Source organism: Manis javanica, chromosome 15 (genome assembly GCF_040802235.1).
Source record: "Manis javanica isolate MJ-LG chromosome 15, MJ_LKY, whole genome shotgun sequence".
Taxonomy (NCBI): domain Eukaryota; kingdom Metazoa; phylum Chordata; class Mammalia; order Pholidota; family Manidae; genus Manis; species Manis javanica.
The window spans coordinates 8,865,040-8,888,387 of record NC_133170.1 but is presented as its reverse complement, the minus strand read 5'-3'; the positions used below and the strand labels follow the sequence as shown (position 1 = coordinate 8,888,387).

Sequence of the window (23,348 nt, the reverse complement as noted above, 5' to 3'; positions counted from 1 at the left end):
TTTTCTTCTTAATTTGACTTCAGTGACACCATATTCTCCTAGTTCCGATTCTCATTACTAAACTGTTCCCTCTAACCTCCTTCACTAGATTTCTTCTAACCATTCTTTAGATCTTGGTGTTCTTCTGTTTTCTGTCCCCAGCCTTTTGTCCATGCTATACCTTCTGCCTGGGGGACTAATTCAGAGGTTTTTAAGTTACTGTCTATTGGTAATGGTCAAATTCCTACCTCCACCTCCAAAACTTGAGATACAGTTCCATATTTTAAGTGTCTATTTGACATTTCCACCTGTTTTTCCTATAATATCCCAAACTCGGTAAATTCAAAACTGAAACTATTTTCTAAATTCCGGAAGTCTGATTTTCCTCCTTTATTTTTTGTGTCATTTGGCAATCTATCCTTAACCCATTCATCCAAGGTAGGTATTCTGAATCAATTCTCTATTCTATCCTTTCTCTCTCTCAACTCCCACGTAAATAATCACCATGTTTGTTATTGGTACCACTTAAACGTTTTCAAATTGGCCCTTTCTTCACAATTCCATTGAAAAAGGCATAGTTTGGACCCTCAACCTTGTTTCCCTCAGAATATTTTTACATCTTCATCAGTAGGTCCCGCCTCCTAAGATGTGAACATCCCCTTTACCCAGTTTTCACACTGCTGCTGGAGTCATCACATTGCCCTCACGGCTGGATAGAGCACCATTCTAAGGTCACTTCTTGCTGATCCAGTATCATAAGCCCAGCTGCCTAACTCTTCTATTAATATCTTACTTTTGAGTAAGTTATTAATAGATTATTACAAAAAATAGTCTCAGCATCATCACTGGAACCTATGGAAGGGTACCACTTCCATGACATTCAGGGGGTTTCTACTGTTTATAGTGTAGGTGCAGCCATATTGGGAAAAAAGGACATCTCATAGGGATTTTAAATAAATTTCAAGAAAGTTTGAACTGCATAAGGGAGGAAAGATCAGAGAGCAAGTCTATTAATTGGGACAAAGATAGGTAATTTTTTAAAAAGGACAACATTTTGAAGTAGCTGAATTAGAAAAGAGACTTAATAACTTGATGATGTAATAGGATTTTTAAATATCTGCGAGCAAAGAAGAAACATTGCAGAAAATAAAATCAGTTTAAAGAAAAAGAATGGAGAGACAAAGACATGGGAGAATGATAGATCTATTTTTTTCTATTATAAACAAAGACTGTTCTTATATGTAAATTTTTGCATGATACCTGTTTAGTCCTTCGAACAAATTTCACTAGATGTATTTAGGAAAATTCTACAATGTGTTATCAAATTATCATATAAAATGATTAGCCATATTCTTTTACTTATAGTGTCTGACAAACTGACATCCAATCTCATAAGACTGTTATAAATCTCTTTAATCTTTGTGTTACTGCAGTGTTTTAAATTCTATTAGTGACTACCTTTAATCTTAGAAAATATTTTATATTAGATACATCTTGAGAATATTTTGACATTTGCACTGGGTTTGCATCAGTTATTTCAACAAATATTATTCTATGTCCAACTGCCCTTGATGTTCATGTCAACTCCTTTTTATTATCATTCTTCCTCTTTCATTTTTTATTTTGATGCATTTCCCTTTGAACAGGGACATTATCTCTGAAATTTTTTTCCTTAAGAATATTTGGGTAGTATACTTCCTGAGTCCATATATGAGAAAGTTTTTTTGGACTTCATCTGGAGAGAACAATTCAGCAGAGTTTAGAACTTTTGGGTAACAAAACTCTAGTAATTGAAACAGTGTGGTACTAGAATAAAGACACATATAATAGTAAAATATTATAAATATTATAAATAGAATAAAAATAGAATAAAAAGTCCAGTAAAATAGAATGAAAAGTCCAGAAATAAACTCTTGCATATATATAGTCAAATGATTTTTGACAAGTGTGCCAAGACCATTCAAAGGGAAAAGGACAGTCTTTTCCACAAATGATGTTGGAGTGACTGGCAAGCTACATACAAAAAGAATGTTGGGATAAACTAAGTGTAGTATATAAAATGGAGTATTACTCAGCCTTAAAAAAGAAAAAAATTCTGACATATGCTAGAACATGGATGAACCTTGAGGATGTTATACTAAGTGATATAAGCCTGTCAAAGAAAAAATTAATTCTTGATCCCATTATATGAGTTGCCTTGAGTAGTCAAATCAATAGAGAAAGAAACTAAAATGGTGGTTTCTAGGTACTGAGGGATGGAGGGAATAGAGATTTATAATTGGTCCAGAGTTTTGCAAGATGAAAAGGGGTCTAGAGATGGATGATGGTGATAGTTGCACAACAATGTGAATGTGTGTAATGCCACTGAACTACACACTTAAAAATGGTTAAGATGGTAAATTTTATGTGTATTTTAACACAATCAATCAATTAATTAAACATATACATACACAAATAAAGGTATGTTGGAGATAGATCTATGAAAAGGAAGACCAGAGATTTTAAATTCTCTTTTGCCTTCTGATCCTTGGGTAATAACTATAATGTCATTTCCTGATACCTTCCTTTTCCCCCTTTAGCAAATACCAGTCAGTGCTGTGAGCTTTCCCCCTGCTAGAAATCTTAGCACCAGGTGACTTTTTCACTCCCTCCTTGTTTTCTGACAAGTTGGTGCACTCAAAGTGTTTCTTAAACTAGACACTCTCTTTCCCTTCAGATGGCTTACATTCAGCAAGGGGTATATAAACGAAAGAAGGGGCAATCATAACCACGTGGTGGTGTCAGTTTCCGAAATTTCACCTGAAGTCTGATGGTGTTGAATAAAAGAGGCCTTCCTATAGGACCTTAGCACATCTAGGTGACTAAGCAAAGTGATGTTGATAATAGCATAAGCCTTACTGTTCTAATTTGACAAGATGTACACCAAGAAATACCACATAGAATAGCTCATCAAGATGAAAGGCTATTTTTTGTTCTAAATTATATAGGTATGAGGACAGAGTGGAGAGGACATGATCAACATGTAGAGGACTCCTTTGTGGTTTACGCAGCAGAGAACTTCAAGCTATACGGCCCACAAGTATGGACAAGAGCTATCTGATTAGCAGATGTTTCAAGGGTCAAGAGTGCAAGATAAAATTATAGAGCTCAATTAAGTGTGGAAAATTTACTACCAGATTTTTTTTAGCAACCAAGAAACAAGTCCATGCCGCTTATGATATCATTTATTTGATTTGAGTAGAAAAACTAACAGATGAACTAAAGGCAACTCCAAAACTTCCTGTATGATTGATTGAAAAACTTGCCTCAAAAGCAGATACTTTACTTGGAGAAGTTAATTTTTCTGCTTGTTTCTGAATTTTGTAACTGTCAACCAAGTTGGGGGAAAATATTACAATGTGCTTGAGCAAATGGGACTCCATCATAGCCTTTTTCAGTTAATATATTAAAGATGTTTAAAAATATTAAAGGAAGTTATTTTTTGTTCTTTCTGTTTCTTCAACAAGCTTATTACTGATTCCTTTAAATGTTTTACCATATTTTCCTATAAGAAAAAATGCATAGAACATGGTTGCATCAGTGTAAGGTTGCAATTCTTTCCTTTTTATTAAGCAGAAGTTCACCATTTGGTAAAATTGGGGTATTCTTAGATTTTTTAACAACAATAAAGTTTAACAAACTTTATTTTCCTCAGTGATGGGAGAAGACCTTGTAGTTCCTCCCAATAAATGTGATGATGTATTTCATCTGTTAACCTTGAGTACACAGTAAACTCCTCTTCAAAATTTTCAAACCATTTTAACAAACAAAAATATGATTGCCCCTTCTTTCGTTTATATACCCCTTGCTGGAATGTAAGCCATCTGAAGGGAAAGAGAGTGTCTAGTTTAAGAAACACTTTGAGTGCACCAACTTGTCAGAAAACAAGGAGGGAGTGAAAAAGTCACCTGGTGCTAAGATTTCTAGCAGGGGGAAAGCTCACAGCACTGACTGGTATTTCCTAAAGGGGGAAAAGGAAGGTATCAGGAAATGACATTATAGTTATTACCCAAGGATCAGAAGGCAAAAGAGAATTTAAAATCTCTGGTCTTTCTTTTCATAGATCTAATATCTATGAAATAGATATTAGACATAATATCACATGTCTAAATTCATCTGAATTAAATTTATTAAAAAAACCAGAAGTGAGTAGTTAGCTTCATAAATATTTTGACTAGGATTTTCTATTTAACATTTTTGGTAAATACTTCAGTTTCTTCCCCAGTCCTGCTTCTCTTGGGTCCTATATTTCAATGAATGAAGTCATCATCCTCCCACTTAACTCAAAACCTCTGTGTTTGACTCCTTTCTCTCTTTACCCAATCCCCATCTCCTTAGTTTTTGCTCAAACCATCTCTACTTTTATAGGACTCCTTGCTTGCTTTTTTTTTTCTTTAAATTTCAAAGCTTACAGGATTATTGAAATAGCATCTTTTTAAAAAAATTGAAATAGCCTTTTTACTTGGTTCCCTACCTTTGGACCCTTACTTATCTGATTCATCCCACACACAGCTGCTAGATGTTTTCAGTATACAAAGCTAACACTGACCTTTTGCTACTTTTACAACTTTCCCTTGTTAGTTCAGTATTTGGAGCCTGCCAGGTATTCAGTACCCTCAAGGACCTATTGACAATATAGCTCTCTTCATTTCCCATTACTCATTTTTATAAACTCTAAGCTCTTAAGTCCATTAGTTTTCCATACGCATGATGTTTCCTTTATCTAGGATGTGCTTTTATCACATGTCTAAACTGAATTTTGCCTCACCTGCAAGATGCAGCTGAGATTCTGAGCCCTTCCCATAAGCCTTCATCTCTTCATCCTTCGAATTCTCATACTGCTTTAAATGTATCTCCCCCTTTGTATAATTTTGATCATGTATTTAATTTTTTATTTACACTTTATCCCCTTGATAGATTTAAATCTCCCTTTGAGTAGAATTAGAAGTGCTTTATCTTATTATATCTCATTTGCCAATTGTTCCATAAATATTCACTGAATTATTTAATCTGTGTTTAAGATTGCAAACCGTCAAGAATTCAGAGAAACCCCTGAAATAGGTGAAGGAAGGCCATTTACCCACCTTTGAATAATATTATATTATCATTCAAATAATATATATGACAGAATAATATTATGCGTTTCTAAGTCTAAAGAGGACAGCAGAATTCAGTAATCCCAAAACTAGAGTCATAAATTTGGAACTAATACAGAATTTACTAAAAACTCATTTTATATCTCATGCAGTGATCAATTAACTTCTCAATAGTAAGAATTCCATGCAGGGGGCACATGTATAACAAACCCAACAGAGCGACTTCCGTCACCTATCCTCTTGCCTGTGTCTGGTTCTGATGCTTTGGCATTGGCTGTACCATAGGACACATGCAAGGCAGGAAGCAACAGGGCTGATCACCGCACACCGCCCTCTGGTGAGCCACCGGGGTAATCTAGAGGGGAAAATGCAGGGTGGAGAGCATTAACTCACTCCCCATGCCCAGAGTGCCAGCTGGTGCCAAAGGATGAGGTCACCTTTTGTGATGGGATCACTTCTCTCAATTGTGCTCTCCAGGGTCTGACGCTGATTCTTTCCATGCGGGTCATCAAACGGCCATCAGCTGGTACAACTTTCCTCTTCACTTGCCAAAAATGGATACAGCATAGTTGTAATGCGTCTTCCTAAACCAAGCTTTAAAGAAATATTATTACTTCCACCACACTTCCCTGCATCTTCAAGTATTTCCAAGGCATTTTGTGAGAACAATGGTAAAAAACATTCTCCTAGTTTTGTAAGGAAAATAGACTTAGTAATTGATGTACTAAATTCTCCTACATCCACATTAACAAGTCCTATTTCATCTATAAAAATAGAGAGCTCTCTCATACTTAAAGGGAAAGCCAAAATCCAAATAACTGACCTAATAACATTAGAATTACTGTTTGGCTTGGAAGGACCACAAGTATATCTGGCTTTTGACCATTTTAATACTGCCATATTGCTGGGTGATATTATTCATTTATTCATTACCACCTGACCAAATACCATCCATGACCAAATGATCAGAAGTTTCAGAATAGACATGGATCTACTCAAAACTCATATTCTAGGAAGGATACTAATAACCCAGCATCCACTGAGGTGTTGCATTGGCTTCTGTTACCAAATGTATTTATTGTTTTTACACAAGGATGTTTTGTTGTTTTTTTTATCCTGTTCCTAAATTTGGGGAACTACCTTTTGAAAGAGTGATACCAGTAATGGATCATTTTCAAGTAAGTGGAAATTTTCTCTCTAAAGAAGAAAAAGACTTGTAGAAACATGGAATAAGTACCATCTTGTTGCTTAAGGGAGTGCCAATCTTATTTTTTTAAATTCCCTTCAATTAGAATTTTGACTTAAACTCCAAGCTTCTGATCTTGCTTTAGAACATTCTAGCCTTCTAAAGTAGAAATGTATTTTCCCTTATATTCTTCATTGTGTAGCTGAAAGTTTAAATTATACTAGAACTAAAAATCCTTTCTTGAGTCTCAATCTTTTAATTTTCGGAGACCGTTTACATGCAAACTTGATAAACTGGTTTTTACTTATTGTTAATTTATTTTCAAATAAAAAAATCTTCTGTTGGTGGCTTAACACTGGTTTCTGCTAAGTTGCTTAAATGCAGGTAAATAGACTCCTAAATTCAGAAAGAGATTTACATACAATAGCATCTAAGGTCCAACCTCCAAAATTCTATGTTTGCAGTGATATCATACATTTTTAATTATTATTTTAAAAATACTTTGTGTATAAGCAAAATGATATGGTATTTGTCTTTCTCTGACTTATTTCACTCAGTGTAATGCCCTCTAGGTTTGTCCATGTAAGATGGTAAGATTTCATTCCTTTTTAAAGATGAGTAATATTCCACATGCTCTTTATCCATTCATCTATCAATGGACACTTAGGTTGCTTCCATATCTTGACAGTTGTAAATAATGCTGCAGTGAACATAGGGGTGCATATGTCTTTTCAAATTAGTATTTTCTTTTACTTTAGATAAATACCCAGATGTGAAGTTGTATGGCAGTTCTATTTTTAATCTTTTGAGGAATCTCCGTACTGTTTTCCATAGCTGGCTGCACCAACAGTGCATGAGGTTCCCTTTTCTCCACATTCTCACCAACACTTGTTATTTCTTGTCTTTTTGATCCTAGCCATTCTGACAAGTGTGAGGTGCCATCTCGCTGTAGTTTTGATTTGCATTTCCCTGATCCTTAGTGATGTTGAGCATTGTTTCATGTTTCTGTTGGCCATCTGTATGACTCCTTTGGAAAAAGGTTCAGGTCCTCTGCCCATTTTTAATTGGATTATCTGGTATTTTTGGTATTGAGTTGTATGAAGTCTTTATTTATTTTGGTTATCAATCCTTTGACAGATATTTTATTTGCAAATATCTTCTTCCATTCAGTAGCTTGCATTTTCATTTTGTTGATGGTTTTCTTCACTGTGAAAAGAATTTCTGGACATTAATGGAGTGATTCTTGCCCCATTATGAATCTAACTAAACTATGTAAACCCAACTGGTGGCCAATGACAATTAACAAAAGACTGAGAAGTTAAGGATCATGTATCTCCTACATAATGGAGATTTCACAAATGGGTTATATGTTGCACAGATTTCACAGGAGACCTGATTAAAAGAGGGACCAGAAAGATGCTTATTTAAAACTTTCACAGTTTGTTCTTCACATTCTTTATCTGTAATGTTATAGTTCAATATTTGAATGGCTTGCTATTGTTTTAATGTGGGAGATGGGTACCATATGAATTAGAAAGAATCGCTCTCTAGGACAGTAGCTTCTTTTCAATCTGATTCTGGCATGAACATGGACAAAGGCTGAAGTGGATAAGGCTCTTTTCCATTTTAAGAAGATGACAATTCATTTACTGACATTTAAAATGAAGCCAGGGATACAGAATCCTTGTACCAGTTAAAACACTTGGGATTGAAAGTAACAGAAAACCTAATTAAAATAGGATTAAATAATAAGCAGAAATTGTTTATATAAATGAAAACTCCCATAAAGGTGAAGGAAGATTTAGAAATGATTCGATCAACGCTTTAGCTCCATTTCTCTGAATTACATCAGCATTGTTCTATTATCTGTATTTGCTTTTATTTGCAGACCGGTTTCCTTTATGGTCACAAGACAATTGTTAAAAGCAATAGGAACAACATGCTTCTTCATTTATATCCTCAGGAAGAGACAAAGTTCTGACCTTTCAACAACCATTGAACAACTGTCCCGAAGCTTTGTGCTTGCTAGATAATCCCTGAAATAATTCACATGGTTAGGGTAATGCTGTAATTGATTTAGGACTGGTTTCCCACCCCATCCTCCCAATAGCCGTGGTAAGGTGGTTGCGAGTAACTTCTGGCTTACACCATCAGGACTAACCTTGGAAAAGATTAGGGTTGATCTCACCTGCTATACCTGAATGATCCCTGGTGGAGGAGAGTGAAATGCATGTTTGGATAGCAACTATCACATCCACTGTAGGATACCTTTTTGCTGTCTCTCCAGAGTGTGTTAGCTTCACCTGGCACTCCTTATGGTCCAGCAACCAATGGCCAGTTATTGGCTCCCAACAAATGCAAAATGCAACGTAAGAGAAATAACAGAGTAATGGCAATAAAACCTCCCAATTAAAAAAGAGGATATTTGGAAACATTATGCAGTGGCCACTGATCCTTGTCATATTCTGTAGACAGGAATAGTGAGGACCCTTGGCTGGTGGTGCTATGTGTTCTTTGATGAACACATCTGAGATGGCCACTGGGGAAGGTGCTCTTTAGAGGAGGTTACACTATTTTGGTAGCTCGTTTCCTATTAGGTTGAGTATAGAAGTCTGAGGATTGTCCTAAGATTAAGTAGTCACAGGCTATAATCAAATAGCCTTTAAGTTTACTTAACAGTATATTTTCCCTTTAATATTAGATTTTTCAACAATTTGCTTGTTGTTATTTTTGCAGGCAAGTAACCATGGCCAGGGACCTTATATAGGCAAGTTTTTGTATCTTGGATTTTATTTCTTAGTAGACCTTTATGATCTGTCAGTCCGGATTTAATGGCCCATCTTGAGATCTCAGTTTAATAGTATCTGCACTGGGGATATTCTAAAAATGAGCTTGCAGTTAGGAAGGAAAAACAGCAAAATTTATTTCTTATCTCTATAATAAGCATGATGTCACCCATCATCTCCATAATGCACGTGATTCTTATTTTAGTTAAGCAGAAATTAAACTCTTCAACCTTTGGCATGTTTAAGATTTTTAGGATTTTAGATATTTAGGTTTGAGATCTGAAGGGTGCTGTTCCTAAAAGTATAGACTACAGAGCTTGCTAGCTTCTTATATACTTGGTCAGGCAACATAGGGACTGTCTCTGAAACATTTATTTGATCTAATCTGCATATCATGAACACCTCTGGCTCATCAATGAGAGTCAATTTATAATATCTATTATGCAAGTCAGCAAACCCCTAATTTCATCTATGAAAGCCCATTTGAACATTCATTTTATTGATTACCAAAGCATCAGGTGTTAATGGAAGATAATGATAGCTGAAGCATTTATTTTTGCTATGTTTGGAATGCATTCTTTATCTTTAAATATCAGCTGAATACTTCTAAAGTGATTCTAAATGAAGGCAATTGACAATGATTAGAGGATAAAGCAAATTTAGTAAGAGCCATAGAGGATAAAAAAATTTAGTAACACACTGTTTATAACACATTCCTTACAGTATTTTGAGGTAAAGCCTAACAATAAGAAACTCAAACTGATTTACACATTTACTATAATATTCATTATTCAATACTAAGGATCACTAGAAGAAAAATCAGACTCTATGTTGATTTAAAGCCTCACGTAACTGAATAAACCAGTATAGGAAAAGGAAGGAGCCAGAAAAGTACTTACTGAAAACTTTCAGTGTGTTCTTTACATCCTTTCACCTGTACACAATGTTTACAGATCTTTATCTGATCAGGGTTCCAGCTCCATGTCTCTTCCACGTTCTTGGTCTCAGGATGACTGCCTGCAGCCACAAGGACCACATGCTTTGTTATTCACATCAATTTTTGGGCAAAAGTCCTGTGATTGGTACTCAATCCCAATCCATTTCTTGTGGCCAGGGTAACACCATAGGTCAGGATTAGATGATCCTGGTGGGATTAATTTTGGGATGAGGGGCAAGTTAATTCCACTCAAACCTCTCAGGTGTATTCTGCACAATGTAGGAAGAGTAGAATAAATGTTGGGAAGGCAAGTGCCCACTACAATCATTTTCAAAGCATTTAAATATATAACCACTATATTATTTTCTTTGTAGGTATAAAAATAACCCAAGTGATCCTGAGTGTATGTATTAAAGACTCTGACCCCATTTTTGAAGTTTGACTGTGGACAACTTTCAAGCCCTCACCTGTTCCCTTTTGCTCTGCATCTGGGCAGGCTGATAAGAAAGCCTGGGGGCTCGCTTTTTGGGTGACAGTGGGAAATTCAAGCCACACAAGCCCTGGTACCTACATGGAAATTCTCACCCTAGCTCCATGCCTTAGCCACCCTAAAACCATCAGAGGCCAGTCTCTCCTCTCACTTCTACTTATCCCCTTCCAGTTATTTTGGACTTGTTTGGTAAGTCTACCCTGCTCTTACTTGAAAGTCTCATTATGTGAGTCACAACCCTTCTTATACCCCCTTGATGCAGGTGTGGCACCCTAAGTCCTGAAGTAGGAGCCAAATTTTAGGTGTGTGTCCGTATCATTTCTGTGGGTGGCTGCCCACAGCATATAAACTGCAACAGTGAGTTGACGCCATTTCCTTGTTCTCACCAGCAAATGCACCATCTTCCTCCTGCATCCCCTGCCTCTTTGAATAATCATAAACTGGGGATACATCTTCAGTTATTTCCTATTTCTTTTTACTGCCCACATGCTTTTACAATTCCTCCTTCTAGTTATTTCATCAGTCTTCTACCTGGTTTCTCTGTTTCTCCAGTCTTGGCCACCTCTTCCTTCTCTAATAATCTATTCTCCACATTGCTGCTGAAGTAATTCTCCCACAGTGTTGCTTAAATAACCCATTTATTTTCCAATACCTTCAGGATAGATTTCAAACTCATTAGCAGTTTACAGAACTGTCTATCCATCTTGCCCCATATACAGTTCCCATTTCTCTTGCCCCATTCCCACCCACCACCACCCTCGCTTCCACTGAACCTATTCTTATCTTCACAGTTAACAGGCAAGGAAATACATACAAAGGTACGTGTTCTTTTGTCTAGAGCACACTTTTGTTCCTGTTTAATGCAGGTTGAGTGAGATATTCCTCCTCTGTATTTTAACAATAAACTTTATTTCAGTGCTTATTATCACTGTTTGATTTGTTTATACTTTTCTCCGAACTTGATCACCAGAGAGCAGGGACTATGTTTATCATCTCAGAAGGTCACAACTGGTAGGGTGATGGGCTTTCAGATACATACATAACCAAGATAAATATTAATATAAGGTGGCTTATGGAAAGTCCCCTGAAATGTAATAGAGCTGTAAGTTCTAGAGAAATAGAGCCATACATTTAATACATATATATTCTAGAAGAGATAAAAAGAGGTGTTGAGGAGAAATTAGGACATTCATACATTGCCAGTGGGAATGTAAAATGGTATAGCCACTTTGGAAAATAGTCTGGCAGTTTCTCAGAAGGTTAAACATAGGGATGTCATAGACTCAGCAATTTCACTCCTAGGTCTATACCTAAGTGAAATGAAAACATTATGTTGATATAAAAACTTGTATAATGAATGTTCACAGAAGCATTATTCATAATAGCTGAAACATGGAAACAACCCAAATGTCCACCAACTGATGAATGTATAAACAAACTTTGAAAACATGACGTGAAGTGAAAGAGGCCAGTCATAGATTGCATGATTTCATTCACACGAAATGCCCAGAACAGGCAAATCTATAGAGACAGGAAGTGGATTAGTGCTTGTTAAGGACTGGGGGACAGAGAATGGGAAGAATGGGGAGTGACCGACAAAGGGTTTGAGGGGTTTTTGGGGGGTGATAAAAATGGTATAAAGTGGATTGTGGTGATGGTTGCAGAACACTGTGAATCCTAAAACCCACTAAATTACATAATAAAAAAGAAAAAGCACAGATTACTGGGCAGAGGGGAGGAAGACTTCATGGAGGCATCAAGATTTGGATTCACTAATAAACACATGATGTGAAAAGCAGAGGTAATGTGTCGTAGTGACTGAAGAAACCCTTTTGTTGGGCAGACCTGGCTTTGAATCCTACTCTGCCATTTGGTCAAGTCAACCCCCCTCCGTCAGTATCTTCATCTAAAAAGTGAATATGTTTTTCATATACTTACTTTGGAGGATTCATGTGAAGACAAGTTAGATAATAGATTTGAAATATTTAGCTCAATTCCAGTCACTAGAAAGTGCTCAATAACAATTTCCATTGTTATTTTCCATTGTAAATCAGTTTAATATTGAATATTGGATTAACTGGGATGGGAGAGCATGTAGCTGTATCAGTGGAAACTCAAAAACTCATCTGAAGTTTCCAGCAGAAAGAGAGATGAGACCCAAAATGATATCTAGGTAATTGTACTCAGTTTAAGGAACACTTATTGAATCCCTTCTTCTAACCACTAGCTACTGCTAGACTTCTGGAGATACAAAGACAAATGAGAAGTAGATTGTCAGACACACAAATGAGATGTGGTCCTTGGCTTGGTGGTCTAGCAGGTACAGAAAGCACCTTATTTCCATAATATAAATGTTTGCTGTGTAAAGAATATGGTGGACAGGACAAGAGAGTATAAAAGATGACATTTGTGCTCAATATTGAAACGGCTCAATAACCACTTGAGCCAGCAATTAAGTGGAGAATAGATAGGATTCCTTGCTGAAGTTTTCCGCATCCAGTAGAGAGCAGAGATGATTACAGGCTGGCTTGAGCCAATTTTATTCAATGAAAAGATGAGAAAAATAATGCCCAAAATGTAAAAGAATGTCTGTCACACAATGAATGTTAATATTCCAAAGACTTCTGCTCAAAGTTCGAGGTAAAGTGTCTTTCTACTAAACTCTAAACTCCTTGAAGGCAAAGTTCTTGAATGTATCTTATCCATTTCTAGACTGTCAGAACCTGACCCAGCAAAGTACAAATTCAATAAAAAAATTATTAAATAAATGTTCTTCAAATTCTTCCACATCGAAAGTGGGAGAATCTTTAACAGCAGCCTGCTGGTTGACTGTTTCTCAGCTACTGACAGTCTGAATGGATAAAAATAATTTTATACAACCATGCTTCCTTCCAAATAAAACTGTCAGTTATGTCAATCTCTTTTCTCTTTCTTCAGGAGCAACTCTTTGAAGGCCTGGAAAAAAGGGGATGACAATGGCAGTTGAAAATTGTCTCTGAAACGGATGGCATATATAAATTGCTGTGATCTGGAGTCCAGGGCAAGAACAAAAATAATTCCTGAGCAGAAGTTCTTTAATGAAGTCATACAGTGGTGGTCTGGATAAGTTCTGGGTTCAGGTACATCCGGGGCTTGAGTGTTCAGATCTGCAAGGATGAGATGGATTTGTCCCGTCAAGTGTTTCTTGGGCACTTGCTACATGTCACTTACTACACTTAGTTTTTATTGAGCTGTGCTTGTAGGTAGGGACGAGGTTAGGCCGGGCTCTTCTCACCAATCCTCGAGTCCTAGTTGGGAGTATCATCGTTGTGGGGACGGTTTTCTTTGCAAGGATCAGACATAGACACAGGACCTGTCAGTCCAGTGTAATTAACAGGAGTTAGCTCCTGAATGGCCCCCTTTTACAGGGCAACCCTCCACGGATCACTCAACCCAGGGTTGGCGGGAGTCTGAAGATGGGCCCTAAACTCGGGGCGCCGCCTGGGGTCACGTGACGCGCGTGCAGGTTGAGTGACAGGCGCAGCGTTGGGCGGGCCTTGGCGGAAATCAACTTCCGGGGGCAGAGGTGATCGAAGCCGGGGGGTCCGTGGGCTACCACAGCTCGGGCAGCGGCGGCCGCGGAGCGTCCACGGGTGCGGGGTCGGGCCCGGGGGGTGCGCGTGCGGGCCTGCGCGCTGGGGGCGGCTCACCTGGCCGTGCGGGTGAGCGGCGCGGCGGTGGCGGCGGCGAGAGCGGGGAGCAGGTAAGTGGACGCTCGCCGTCGGGGCCTGGGGCCGGGGCCGGGCCGGCCGCCCGACCGGAGGCGGCCTGCGCGCGGGCCTGGAGCGGGGCCGGCCTTCCGCCGCCGTGCGCTCGGGCCTCGCCCCCCGAGGGCGCCGGGACGGGGGGTCGGGGGCGTGACCCGCCTGGGGCTGGAGTGGAGCCTCGCCCCCCGGCAGGGCGTGCTGACCCGCGCTCGCTCCCGCCGTTGGGTTTCGGCCCCTGCGCGTTCCAGAATCAAACGTTTTCGAAAGTCTGCGCACAAGTGCACGTGATTATTGTGTCACTGGCGCTCACACCGGACGGTGACCGATCCTCGCGGAGTTTCCACCGATCGCGCTTGTTTATGTTTTCCCTTCTCTTTGCCAAGTCCACCGGGTAAAAGCGCTACAACGTCCGTCAGCCACGTTTCCTTTTAGTTACTTAGGGCCACAGGTTGCAGTAATAGTGGCCTCTCAGGGTTGAAGCAGAAGCCAGTAACTTTCCGAGAGGCGAGGCATCCTGCATCCCCAAAGTGCGCTCCCTTCTCCCCGCAGTAGAGCTGTTTCTTCCATCTGCCCGTGCTGCGTACTGCGGGGGAAAGCTTTGGACAGGAAACGTATTTTTGGCTTCACTTTTAAGAAGTGGCAACCGTATTAAAAGCGCTGAGCGCTGTTTTGGTGGGATGCTGCTGCTGCTCCTCTCACTTGCTTCCCTGGTGAGATTTGGGGCAGAGCCTGGTTTCCTGGAGGGTCAAGTCCTGGCCACAGCTGTAGTGATGATTCAGCGGCCCCGTAAGAATTCCCACTCTTGTCCTTCCCTCCGCTTCTGAACTGTGAAGATACTCGTGACACCTGCCTCCCCAGATATTTATCCGGGCCGTAGTTGGCTGATTGCTTTTGGAAATAGTTTGTATGTTGCCTGGTGGAGTGAGTGGGGCGGGCTGAGATTTCATCTTGTCATTGGGGTACGCTAACATTTCACCCCATAATGTAAAGCAAAATACCCAGGATATTTAGTTGGGTGGGGTGACAAGGATTGACAATAAATTGGCTCTGTTCTCAGAACTTCGGTGAACTCTTATGATTGATCCCATTTGCCCTCTGCTATAGTTCTTGATGCAGTGAGGGAAGGAATTGGCCGTATGCCGTCTGTACGTGAACGGAGCATGTCAATATCAGGGAGCGTGCACCTGTGGTGCTAGCTCCCCTGTAAATTGTGTAGTAGAGAATTGCCCTGGTTCCAGGCTGGCTGGTGGTGGTTCTGTGGGCCGGGAAATCTTACTGTGAACTGGTTTCCTAGCAACAGTATAAGCCAAATGGAATAAACATAAAGAAAACAGTGATGAAAGTTACGACTTACCTCTTAACTTTATTAAATGGAAAAATGCATCTTATTATTGGAGTGGTTCAGCACAGAACTTATGAGAACTGTTTATTTTAATCATCTTAATACCAGACAAAAAGAAACTGCAGAAAGTTATTAGAGTGACAGCACTCCCCTCCCTCCCCTGCCCCCCACTAAGAAAAATAGAAAGGTAGTTAACAGTGAGCTGGTCTGAAGCTTAAATGCACTAATAGGAATTTGCCTATCAAGAGGCATTTTATTTTGTATCCCGAGCTGTAGATGTAAGATTTGTATATAGGTTTGTTACGAATAAAGAAAGCTGTATGAAGATTTATCTTTTTCTTGATAGCAGAAGTTGGGGTGGATAAGACTCTCTCCGTTGGTTAATTGAAAGGAGAGTGTTAGGTAAGTTGTTGCTAAATTCTAGTTCATAATCACAATGCTCCTTATCAACCGGTTCCTTGTGACTTTTGATCTTCCTTAAAAGTTCATCAGATTTTGTTATTTTCTGTCCAAACAATGAGAACTTAATAAAAGAGGCAACTCCTTTTAGATTAACTCTTGGTATGAATGTCTGTCTGTTTCTCCTTATTTACTAATCATAATTTTTTTTGATTTGCAACATTTCTAAGGATTTTTGTTTCCCCGCTATCTCCTATTCTCATGCCCAATAAGCTGGGTTTAGCTCATTTAATTTGATACATATTTTTCAAAAGGGCTTGTCCTGTGTCTTTTAAAATTTAGGCTTATTGTATAATTTACAAGTAAAAAAGTCAATCTTAGCATTTTGTTCTATAAACTCTGACAAATGCATATAGTCATGTAACCACCTCCAGGGTCCATAAAAAGAACATTTCCATCCTCATGCCCTTTGTAATTAGTTCCTTCCCTTCACCCATAGGTCCTGGCAACCATGGATCTGTTCTCTGCCCCTATAGCTTTGTCTCTTGGAATGTCATATAAATGGAATCTTATAGTATGTAGAATTTGTTTCTGATTTCTTTCACCTCATGCTTTTGTGACTCATCTATATTGATGCATGTATTTGTTCTTTTTTTATTGCTGAGTTCTATTCTATTTCATTGTATGAATATGTAATAATGTATCTATTCACCAGTTGGGCATTTAGGTTGTTATCAGCATTTAGGCATGAAGCTGCTATAAACATTTATGTACAGTTCTTTGTACATTCATGTACAGTGTTTGTATAGACATGTGTTTTCATTTCTTTTGGTTAAATATGTAGGAGAGGGATTATTGGATCATGTGGCAAATAAGAAATTACCAAACTGGTTTCCAAGATAGCTGTTTCATTTTGCATCCCTATCAATGATGTTTGTTCCATTTGTTCCACATCCTGGTCAGCATTTGTCGTTTTATTTTTAATTTTAGCTATTCTAATACATATTTAGTAATATCTCATGTTTTAATTTGATTTTTCTGTTGACTGTTATGTTAACATCTTTTCATGTGCTATTTGCTGTCTGCTATTTGTGTATCGTCTTTGATGAAGTATCCAAATCTTGTTTGTTTTTGGATTATTTTCTTACTGCATTTTAAATTTTATATAATCTGGATACAAATCCTTTATTTTATATATATATATATAGATACATATATTCACAAATATTTCCTTCAGCCTGTGATTTGTCTTTTCATTTTTGTATCAGTCTTTCAAAGACTGATCTAAAATTTTGAAGAAGTCTGGTTGGTTTATCATTTTTATTCTTTTCTGATTTGTGCTTTTGTGTCCTCAGAATTTTTTGCCTAACCCAAAGGTACAAAGATTTTTTTTCTTAACTATGTTTTCTTTTAGAACTTCTGTAGTTTTAGATTTTACCTTTAGGTCTCTGGAATGTTTTGATCAATTTTTGAATGTGGTGCAAGATACTGGTTGAGATTCTCTTTTTTCCTCTCCTTGTATATGCCCAATTTGTTCAGCACTGTTTATTGAAAAGACTATCCTTACTATCTTTTCTGAAGTAAATCTTTCTTGGTGCCTTTGTCAGAAATTAATGGACTGTGTTTGTGGATATATTTCTGGACTCTCAATTCTGTTGCATCTTTCTGTGTGTCTTTCCTTTGGCCAAAACCACATTGTCTTCATTACTGTAGCTTTGGAAAGACTGAGTCTTCCAATATTGTTGCTGTTTTTCAAAATTGTTTAAGGTATCTTAGCTCCTTTTCATGTAAATTTTTAGAATCAGTGTGTCTATTTCCATAAAAAAGCATTATGGGATTTTGATTGGGAATGCACTGATGCTATAAATTCATGGAGAATTGACATCTACATATTGTTTTATAATCCATTAATAAATAAAGAATCTTTTTCTCTTTATGTCTTTGATTTTTCTCCTTAATGATGTGAAGCTTTGAGCATAAAAATCTTGCATATATTTTGTTATATATGTATCTAAATGTTTCATGTTATTTGGTGCTGTTGTAAGTTGTAATCTTAAAAAAAATTTCAGTTTACTTATTTACTTAAATAAGTAGACATTTTATATTGATTTTGAATCCTCCACCTTGCTGAATTCACTTATTAGTTCTGGTAGCTTTTGTAGACTCATTGTGACTTTTTCTTTTATTTTGGTATCATTAATGTACAATTACATGAGCAACATTATGGTTACTAGACTCCCCCTATTATCAAGTCCCTCCCACATACCCCATTACAGTCACTGTCCTTCAGTGTAGTAAGATGCTATAGAGTCACTACTTGTCTTCTCTGTGTTATACTGCCTTCCCTGTGTCCCCCCCACTACATTATGTGTGCTAATCGTAATGTCCCTTTTTCTCACCCTCCCTTCCTGCCCATCCTCCCCAGCCCCTTTCCCTTTGGTAATTGTTAGTGCATTCTTGGGTTCTGTGAGTCTGCTATTTTTGATCCTTCAGTTTTTTCTTTGTTCTTATACTCCACAGATGAGTGAAATCATTTGATACTTGTCTTTCTCCACTTGGCTTATTTTAATGAGCATAATACCCTCTAGCTCCATCCATGTTGTTGCAAATGGTAGGATTTGTTTTCTTCTTATGGCTGAATAACATTCCATTGTGTATATGTACCACATCTTCTTTATCCATTCATCTACTGATGGACACTTAGGTTGCTTCCATATCTTGGCTATTGTAAACAGTGCTGCGATAAACATAGGGGTGCATATGTCTTTTTGAAACTGGGCTGCTGCATTCTTAGGGTTCCTAGGAGTGGAATTCCTGATCAAATGATATTTCTATTTTGAGTTTTTTGAGGAACCTCCATACTGCTTTCCACAACAGTTGAACTAATTTACATTCCTACCAGCAGTGTAGGAGGGTTCCCCTTTGTCCACATCCTCGCCAACATTTATTGTTGTTTGTTTTTTCTATGTTGGCCATCCTTACTGGTGTGAGGTGATATCTCATTGTTGTTTTAATTTGCATTTCTCTGATGATTAGTGATGTGGAGCATCTTTTCATGTGCCTCTTGGCCATCTGAATTTCTCATTGGGACTTTTTATGTAGACAATCTTGTCTGCCAGTAGAGACAGTTTTATTTCACATTTTCCAATCTGTTTACCTTTTATTTTATTTTCTTGTCTAATTGCCCTGTCTGGTACCTCCAGTGTGGTGAAGTGTGAAGTCAGAGCAGACATCCTTGCGTTGCTTCTCACCTTGGTGGGTAAAGCACATAGTGTTTTGACATTAAGTAGTTAGCTGTGGGTTTTTTCTAATACAGGTTTCATCAGATTGAGGACATCTTCATTTTCTAAAACTGCAGTATCTGAAGTGCAATAAAATGAAGCATGATACAATGAGATATGGCTACAATTACATGATTTTTCCACCCACATTATTACATTGCTGCCAATGCTCTAGAAGAATTCCTAGATAGAATGTGTTTTGTATAATATAAAGTACTACTTTCCATCTTTGTCTTTTGGTTAGATTTGTAGAAATCTTTCTGCCTAACATTGTGCAAAACCCCTGTATGTATGCTGTTTTACTGAATTCTAACCAGTATCTTTTGAGGTCGGTAGTATCATTTCCATTTCGTAGACAAAGAAGCCTAGTCTCACACAAGTGGGCAAACTCATCCGTGGTTGCATTAATAATAAGAAGTAGAATTTGATGATTAGTCTTCCTGAATCTGCTTTTATTCATAGGCTATACTACCAGTATTGAGCTTTTCTTGTAAGCATTTTGTATATATTGTGCTTATTCTGAATGTTTTATTTTAATGCTTAGAAGAAACTCTTTAAGCAAATCAAAAATCAATGTGAGACAGTATCAGTTACTTCTAATATGCTTATCCAAATTTATGTCCTTTCATATTTTCTAATTTTAAATTAGTTTAGACATTTCTTGACCTGTGCCTTGTTCTTTCCTTTGCCAAATTCCCAAAAAGGGGAAACAAAAACTATTCTTCATTATATGTCATAGAATCCTACTTAAATAATTTGGGATACATTTACTGCCCCTAGCAGAGGATACAACACTTAAAATTTTGAAGTGGGAAGAATTTTGTTCATTACAGGTGTAAGGATGAAGATCAGAGATAATGTTAGCTACTTTAAAATGCAGTACATTATAATTCAATAGAACTGTTTTCCTTCGTAGGGCATGTACATTTTGGTATGTATTTACATACTGTAGGCCAGTACATAGAGTCAGATATACTAACTATATGAGTGAAATTACCAGTTTTGTAAAGTGTGAAATCACTTTTTCCTGGTATTCAGACAGATTGACTTCCTTCCTTTTTGCCAGCCTTGCTAACATAGACCATGTGCATCTCCTACTAAAAGCAGGCCTAGGTAATGGGAGAGGCCAGCCAAATTGCCTTTTATGTTCTGTCCAACCTTGTGGTAAGAGGGTGTGCACAATCATTTCAAGATGCTTTTATATTATGATAATTTAGTACTTCTGCAATTGTAGTAAAGACAGTGCTATAGCATTATGCAAGATCCATCAATCTATCAATATGCTGCACTGATAGACAGGGGCTTACATGAAAACTACTGAAAAAGTATGTGCTTAGACATCAATAAAAGATAGTGAGATTAAGTATCATTTTAATTATGAATTTAATAAAGACAGCTTAAAATAAAGTTACACCTTTCATTCAAAGTTTGCCCAAATTGGGCAGGAAAAATTGAAAAACCTGTGAAAACTGAATAGCATTAAATGGGCCTTCCTGCCCTGAATCAGAAGACAAGTTGAAATGAATACTTATTTTCTATTCTGTTCAATGGGAAAAAGTGTTTGTTTAATAACTGCTGATGGTTTTCAGGGGGCATAGTATTAAATGGATATTTGCTACTGTAAGTCCGTGGAGAGGAAATCCTGGGGCAAAATACCTCTAAAAACTGAAATCAGTCAAAGGGAGAAATAAAGTTTAAAACTCGTTTATTGCTTACAAACTGCAGTCCACGGCCGTCTCTCTCTGCTCCTGAAGAAGCAAGCAAGCCAGCCAGCCAGCTCCTCCCCTTTAAACTCTCAGGTTCAGACATGGCCTCGGTTGCCCAGGTAATTACCCACTGACGTGGAGATGAACTTCTCTCCACCCCTGAGTATATGCAAATGCACCAAAGCCAGGCGAGATAATCTGGAAATGTTACAGTTTTACCCACAGTGTGTCATTTTAATTCCCTTGTGTCTTTTTTAAAAATATTTTTTATTTTCTTAATGGTTGCCTTGGTATTACATATAAGATCTTAATTTATAACAGTGTGTTTTGTATCTAGTTTGGATTCATACCAACTTAATCTCAAATTTATAAAAAGTTTGCTCCTGTATAGTTGCATTTTTCTCCCCTCCCTATGTGCTGTTGCACAAATTACATCTTTCTGCATGAATGCCCATCAATGCAGATTTGTGGTTTTTACTTTGTGCAGTTGTCTTTTAAATCAGATAAGAGTAAAAAAGAGTTACAAACAAATGTATGTCTGTATTGTTATTTATATTTACCTGTGTCATTACTTTACTGGTGTTCTTTATTCCTTCGTGTGGTATCAGGTATTGTTTATTGTCCTGTCTTTTCAGCACAAAGGACTCCCGTTAATATTTTTTCATAGATAGGAACTGCTGGTGATGAATTCTCTGTTTTTGTTTATCTGGGTAAGTCTTAATTTTTTCTTCATATTTTTTTGAATGTTATTTTGCTAGATATAGAATTCTTGGTTGAAAGTTGTTTTCTTTCGGCACTTTGAGTGTGTCATCCTACTACCTTCTGGTCTCTATGGGGGTTATTTATGAGAAGTCTGATTAAAAATCTTACTGTGAATTCCTTGTATGTGATGAGTTGCTTTTATCTTGCTGATCTCAAGTTTCCCTCATTGTCTTTGATATTTGAAAGTTTGGTAATGACACATAGAAGTGTTAATCTCTTTAAATTTATCCTACTTAGAATTTGCTGAACCTCTTGGTTGTATGGATTGCTTTTCATCAAATGTGTAAAGTTTTCTAGCATTAGTTCTTCAAATATTCTTTTTGCCTCTTGCTCTCCTCTCTTTCTGGTACTTTCATTATGCAGATGCATGTGATGGTATGCCTGATTATTTTTCACAGGTTTCTGATGCTTTATTCCTTTTTCTTTCTGTTCCTCAGACTGGATTATGTCAGTTGACCTGTCTTCAAGTCTCCACTGGTTCTTTCTTCTGCCAGCTCAAATGTGCTTTTGAGGCCTTCTAATGAATTTTTCATTTCAGTTAGTGTGCTTTTCACTCCCATGTTTTTCTATTTGTTTAATTTTTATAATTCCCAACTTTTCATTAATATTCGCTTTTGTGAGACATTATTTGCATACTTTCCTTTTGGTACTTAGGCATGATTCCTTTAGTGATTTGAGACTTCATCAATGAATGTATTTAAGTAGTTGAGTTTAATGTTTATGTCTAATAAGTCTAATGTCTGAGTTTCTTCAGGAATATTTACTTTTGATGGCCTTTTCCACCCCTCAGTGTATGGGTTATACTTTCTTGTTTCTTGGCATGTTCCATAGTTTTTGTTGAAAACTAGACATACACACACCCATATATATAAATGCAGCAACTCTCGAATTTCTAGAAATCAGATTCAGTTCTCCCCAGGATTTGTTATTGCAGTTGTTATTTGTTTGTTTAATGACCTGGTAAACTTTTTATGTTAACTCTGTATTCTTTTTCTTGTGTGGCCCTGGGCATTATTAGTTGTTTTATTATGCCAGTTCATCTTACATAATTGGGCCTATTTAAATAAAGTGAATCTTTAGTAGGGGCTTGTGAGTTATAATTAGAAAGTTAATTGAACTGTCAAAATGATTATGCTGAAAAAGAAAGTAAAGGAACATTTATTGAACACTTACTGTGTGTTATTCTTGAACATATGACTTGGAGAAATTGGATTTTCTGGTTAATAGGATTTTCTAGTAAAGAAAAACAAGCAGAAGCCCAGTTTTTTGTTTTTTGAACTGGTGAAAGTCTCTAGGATTTTAATGCCTTAGTAAGTGAAGGTGATGGAACCAACTCTTTCCCTATACCCCAGCTTTTAGTTGATTGGCTTAGTATCTTGTGGTACTGAGAGTCATAATTGGGAATGTTATTTCCAGTGCTGTAGAAGAGATTAGGGTGACTGTTGTGTTAAAACAGTTGATAAGAATATGAGGTTAAAAATGTAGTTATATCTTTGGGTTCTTAAAATGTGAACATATGTATTTTACTTAATTTACTCACCTTTCATTTTGAGGAAGACATAACTGGTTTGCTAATGTTGTAAATGATTATTAGAGATG

The 23,348-nt window shown here is 37.4% G+C and overlaps 1 protein-coding gene and 1 long non-coding RNA gene across 10 annotated transcripts in view; one reads left to right on the top strand and one right to left on the bottom strand.

Annotated features, from left to right (window-relative positions):
• Positions 1–5,353: 5,353 nt before the first annotated feature.
• LOC140846475 (uncharacterized) lies at positions 5,354–10,152 on the bottom strand. Its single transcript, XR_012125597.1, has 3 exons — positions 9,986–10,152; positions 5,552–5,708; positions 5,354–5,469 (listed from the first exon to the last, which is right to left on the bottom strand). It is a non-coding gene; the product is annotated as an uncharacterized lncRNA (long non-coding RNA).
• A 3,426-nt stretch (positions 10,153–13,578) lies between these two features.
• CCDC91 (coiled-coil domain containing 91) overlaps positions 13,579–23,348 on the top strand; it is a 304,590-nt gene continuing 294,820 nt past the window's right edge. For 2 of the 9 annotated variants that reach the window (XM_073223942.1, XM_073223940.1), the window contains exon 1: positions 14,058–14,255. The gene's annotated coding sequence lies outside the window, so the exon portion shown is untranslated. Of the gene's footprint in view, positions 14,256–15,982; positions 16,004–23,348 lie in introns of those variants that run through there. The other 7 variants (XM_037020378.2, XM_073223944.1, XM_073223938.1 and 4 more) reach the window with 7 other exon arrangements.